This window comes from Anomalospiza imberbis, chromosome 15 (assembly GCF_031753505.1).
Source record: "Anomalospiza imberbis isolate Cuckoo-Finch-1a 21T00152 chromosome 15, ASM3175350v1, whole genome shotgun sequence".
NCBI classification, from domain to species: Eukaryota; Metazoa; Chordata; class Aves; order Passeriformes; family Viduidae; genus Anomalospiza; species Anomalospiza imberbis.
In genome coordinates this window covers 1,632,625-1,637,828 of record NC_089695.1, presented here as the reverse complement: position 1 = coordinate 1,637,828, position 5,204 = coordinate 1,632,625, and the positions used below count along the sequence as shown (strand labels likewise).

The 5,204-nt window shown below is 51.4% G+C and overlaps 1 long non-coding RNA gene across 2 annotated transcripts; it reads right to left on the bottom strand.

Annotated features, from left to right (window-relative positions):
* Positions 1 to 281: 281 nt before the first annotated feature.
* On the bottom strand, positions 282 to 4,527 carry LOC137482868 (uncharacterized). 2 transcript variants are annotated; one of them, XR_011004255.1, is made up of 3 exons: positions 4,377 to 4,527; positions 4,072 to 4,256; positions 282 to 580 (listed from the first exon to the last, which is right to left on the bottom strand). It is a non-coding gene; the product is annotated as an uncharacterized lncRNA (long non-coding RNA). The 2 variants fall into 2 exon arrangements; XR_011004254.1 differs by lacking the exon at positions 282 to 580 and adding an exon at positions 1,383 to 2,719.
* Between the last annotated feature and the right edge of the window lie 677 nt (positions 4,528 to 5,204).

The following is a 5,204-nucleotide window of genomic DNA, read 5'->3' as shown; positions in this document are numbered from 1 at the left end:
GCCTAGGACAGTGGAAGGTGTCCCCGCCATGGCAGGGTATTGGAATGGGATGAGGTTTAAATTCCCTTTCGACCCAAACCATTCTGGGATTCTCTGACCAGGATTGCTCTGGGCTGGACTGAGCCAGAGCTGCCCTCAGACTGCTCACGCTGTTCTGGCTGGCTCAGAATGAGCAGCTGACCCTCCCAACTGGTGCAGTTGTTGTCCTAATGCAAAGGTCCCTCTCTGACCCCCTTGGATTTGGGATCCCCTCAGATTCCTTTCCAAGAGGTCACTGCTTAGATCCTTCCCTGCCTCTCCCAAGCCTTACCCAGCCTCCCTGAGCCCTCCTCCATGGCAGGGGTCTGCTCCAGCCCCTTGCCTGATGATTTCTGTGCTGAGCTCTCCTCTGAGCCGAGGGGATGAGGAGAATTCACGTCCTGGAAGTTTCAGCCTCTTCTTTCGGAATTAATTTTGCAAGCTCCTCCTTGGCCCCAGCTCTCTGTGGGCTCAGGCAGAACAGGGCCAGCGAGAGGGGAAAGTCATGTTTCTGGTTAAATCTCCAAAGCAAAAATAATCCATTTTAATGAAGGTTCACAATCTGCAATGAATGTGAAACAATGTTGTCAGCTAAGCTGTTGCATTATTCACTTTTATTTGTACAAGGTCCTTCCATTAATATTTGACTACAAGAGAATGCAATTAAAAATTTTCTACTTGAATAAACCTCTCACCACGGTGTTGGTTAAAGGATAAAACCCTTTTAGGGTGGTGGAGAAGGGAATTTAGCACACTGGCACGTGGGTCACACACTGACTCTCATCCTCCTGCACCCCAAGTTTTGTTCCCTGCTCTCATTTTCTGCCATGCATTCCCTTCAATCCTCGCCCCACATCGGTTCCTCTGGGCTCCCCTGCTCCCTTCCCTGGCATCTGGAGGATCCCAACGCAATCATTTCCTTCAGAGCAGAGCCAAGACAGGCAGGGAAGGGAGGGGGGATGTGCAGGAAGGTGGGAAGCACCCCCAATCCACAATTCCCCAAATTTTCAGGTTGAGGCAGAGCCCCATTTTCCAGGGAAGGAGTGGGGCTTTGCCTTCGTGTCCAGGGGTGTTTGCTGGCAGGGAGAGATGATTTATTATTTAAATTTTGGCATGCATGGCTGGGCACTGAATTAGTTGTAATCTCCCAGGATGGGAGGAAAAAACCTTCTAGGATCAGGGAAGAGAGTTCAGACACGAGCTCAGCTCATCACAAAAGAGAAGATGTTGGGGACAAGGGACACAAGGATGATATGCAAAGCATGGAGTCACATATAGAAGGATTAGGCACTAATTCCCTTTCCAGAGCATCCAGGAACAAAGAGCCTGTGGTGAAAATAAAACCACAGAGTTGAGGTGGGCACAGAGGGTTGAAATATGGCCAGGTTTGTACGGATTGGTGGCAGGGAAGAGGACAATCCATGAGCTTGGAACTGTTGGGCCTTTGGGAGATCCCTCCCTGCTCCCAGGCCCCTTCAGGGAACTGGGAAGTGCCACCAGGAGCTGGACATTCCATCCCGTGCTGCTTCACCTCCTGGAGAGTCCGACACTCCCTGGGGGGCTGCTGGGAAAAGCATGAGGGACGTTTGGGAGCCTGGATGGGGATAGAAGGAGAAAATATGTGTGGATATGTGGAAAAGGAGCCTCTGGCCTCAAAAAATGAAGTCTAGGAGAGGTTTGGATCTTCTTTTGGAGCAGAAATTTGGAGGCTGAGAAGGCCAACTTTGTGGGCAGGGAGATGGCCAGAGAATGTAGGAGTGTCTCCAGGAGCAGGGGAATAACCTGGGAGAGTGACTTTTAGAGGAAAAGGACCCCCAGGAGAGTTTCCACCTCCCCAGGGACCTCCACACAAGCAGAAGAGAAACCAGAGAGGATTTTGGGGAATAAATGCTCTGGCTCAGCTGATCCAGGTCCAGCATCCTGTCGATCACCTTTGGTTTTTTGGAAGAAGATCTGCCAGGGCACACAGTGGGAAGAGATCCAACCCCATCCCATGGCATAACCTCACAGATCCCTGTGGGAATTCCATACCCTCACCATTAAACCCCACCCAGGAACATTTGTACATCTACATCTCTTTAATGACTGGATTTGCTGATCTTAAAGGTCTTTTCCAACCTAAACAATCAGGATCTGTCTTCTTTCAGAACCAAGCAGGACCTGCTGCTGTGCCATAAAATCCAGAAAAGCTGCCAGCACTGTCCTCCTCTTTCTGGGATGAACATTTTCCCATTTCTGGGACAAGCACAGCTCCTCAGGAGATCTCACCCGGGATCATCACTGAGGCTGGAGCAGCCCATCCACAGGGATCCCAGGGAACACAACAACCAACCAGCAGCAGCTGCAGGGAGGATTCAGGGAATATTCTGTGCATTATTCTGCTCTTCCCTTCTCTCCTGCTGGGCTCTTCCCTGGCTGTTTGAGGGGAAGGTGGTAGCGACATCCAGAGCTCCAGAGAAGCTGCTGGGACCATTTCTGGGCTCTCCTGAGGGGCCCTGGCTTTACCCCTGGAGATTTCACAGCCTGCTGCAAGGGGGGATCAGCTCATCCAAACTTCAGGAATCTGCCCACGGAATGCTAAGCAGCACCTCAAGCAAGGCCTGGGAGTGCACAGAGAGGGATCTGCAGACCTTCAATTCACTACGCTTCAACTCTTCCCAGATAAAATAAGGATTAGGAAGCCCATTCATCTTCAGGAGTGCTCTGGAAAATCAGTCCATTATTTGCGTCCCATTAATGTTCTCTGGGCTGGGGAGATTAATAATTCCATCTCCAGCAGCAGATTTGTACAGTGAGGAGTACAAAAGACAAGGGCCCATCCCAAACAAGCAGGCTGGAGCAGGATGTGAGGGATGGTTCATGGAATGTGTGCCAAGATTCCAGCCCAGGCCAGGCTGGGGCACCCAGGAGCTCTCCCAGGAGGAATGGAGTGCAGCTGCATCCCAATGCCAAAGCATTCCCAGAGAATCATGGACTGGGTTGGGTTGGAATGGTCCTTAAAAATCACCCAGTGCCACCCCTGCCATGGCAGGGACACCTTCCACTGTCCCAGGCTGCTCCAAGCCCCAGTGTCCAACCTGGCCTTGGGCACTGCCAGGGATCCAGGGGCAGCCACAGCTTCTGGGCACCCTGTGCCAGGGCCTGCCCACCCTCCCGGGGAACAATTCCTGACTCCCAATGTCCCATCTAACCGTGTCATTCCCTGTGTCCTGTGCCTCCATCCCTTGTCCCCAGTCCCTCTCCAGCTCTCCTGGAGCCCCTTTAGGCCCTGGCAGGGGCTCTGAGCTCTCCCTGGAGCCTTCTCCTCTCCAGGTGAGCACCCCCAGCTCTCCCAGCCTGGCTCCAGATCAGAAAGGGGCTCAACCTGGAGAAAAGGAGGCTCAGGGGGGACCTTCTCCAGGAGGGTGGAGCCAGGTTGGAGTTGGGCTCTGCTCCCAGGGAACAAGGGATAAGACAAGAGGAAATGGCCTACAAGCTCTACCAGGGGAGGCTCAGGGTGGACACCAGCAGGAATTTCCCCATGGAAAGGGTGGTCAGGCCTTGGCAGGGGCTGTCCAGGGAGGTTTGGAGTCCCCATCCCTGGAGGTCTCCCAGGAAGGGCTGGAGGTGGCACTCAATGCTCTGGGCCGGGGACAAGGTGGGGATTGGGCACTGCTTGGGTTTGATGATCCTGGAGGGCTTTCCAGTCTCAGTGGTTCTGGAATTCTGTGAAATACTTTCCTTTCATCCAAACCCATCTCCTCAGTACAGACCCACCCTTTGAGCAGAGACTGATCTGAGGAAACCTCAGAAATAGAGCCTGGAGAATTCCAAGCAGCTGGAAAAGGCAGTGGCTGGACAGGAGCTGGCCGCTCCTGCTGTGCTGCGTGAGGCTCCTGTCCCACCCCCAGAGCTGCTGGGAAAGCCTAAAGGTGCTAAAATCTGGTTATTGAACGATCCGGGAGTGCTGCACTGCTGCTCAGGGAGATTTATCCCCCATCTGTGCTTGTTTTCCTTCCACCGGCACACCTAATAAATATCCCCTTTTAAACCAAAGCACCTCCATTTACAAACCTGTTAGCAGAGCTCTGGCATTTCCCAAGGATTTTGCCTCCAATATCCCCGCCTGGAAGGCCACGTGTTAATCCCCAGAACTCGCTGGGATTTCTCAGGCTGGAGGTCCCTCACGTTTTCTCCTCTGCTAAAAAACAGATAATCCAAAATCTTCCAGCTGCCCACGCAGGTGAGAGCCAATAATCCTGGGAATTTGAGAGAGCGATTACAAACTGAAATTCCAGTTTTAGACGAGCATATCAAGGCTCAGAAACCTTTGTTGTGCATATAGGGAAGGGGGAAAATTTTAAAAAATTAAAAATCACCAAATCCCAAAGCCCTGCGAGGCAGTAAGTAAAGTTTGGCAACTTCCAAATGCATTCCCTGTTGTTCCAAGCTGTTCCCTGTGGCTCCCCAGAGGGCTGGTCCATAAAGGATAACAACCTTTGCCTGCTGGGAGCTATTAGCTTAAATGGGAGCGGGCTGCTGCAGCATTTAAGTCTGATTAGAATGGTATCATTGGATTTGTATGCACTTGGATCCATGCAGATGGATTTCACAAAAATTCCGAGAAATTACATCCAGGAAAGGGAGTTAAAGGGATGTCTCAATGCGTGGCAAGGCTCGCTCGGCTGACTGAAATTGCAAACAGAGGAGCAGGAAAAAGAAAAAGAAAACCACAAGGAAGTGAAAATGAGGCTGGGGAATTTAGGAACAGAATTCCAGGCTCTGGAATGGGCAGATGGATTAGAGATCAAAATAGCCACATATCTCTTCCTCGTTTTTCATGAAATTCAAATCATTTTCATTAGATGTGTGAGCACATGAAATCATTGCTGGGTTACACATGGAACTGCACAAGATTCGACATGCATGGTTACCCTCCATGCAGGTGTCACCCCTGGACTAAAACTTCTCCCATCCCAGCATTTCCAGGCATTCCCAGGCCACACTTCGAGCATGGAAACCTCACCAGTTCAGGTAGCAACCCCCAAATTTCCACATCCTGGGAACAAGCAGGGAATTTGTCGCTGGATAAAGCCCCAGACCCAGAAAAGCATCGACCTCTTACAACTCATTTGTCTCTCTTTGACTTGCAAATCTCAGGAATTTTCCACCCCAGTCAACTCAGCTCCCACCTCCCTCTGAGAGGG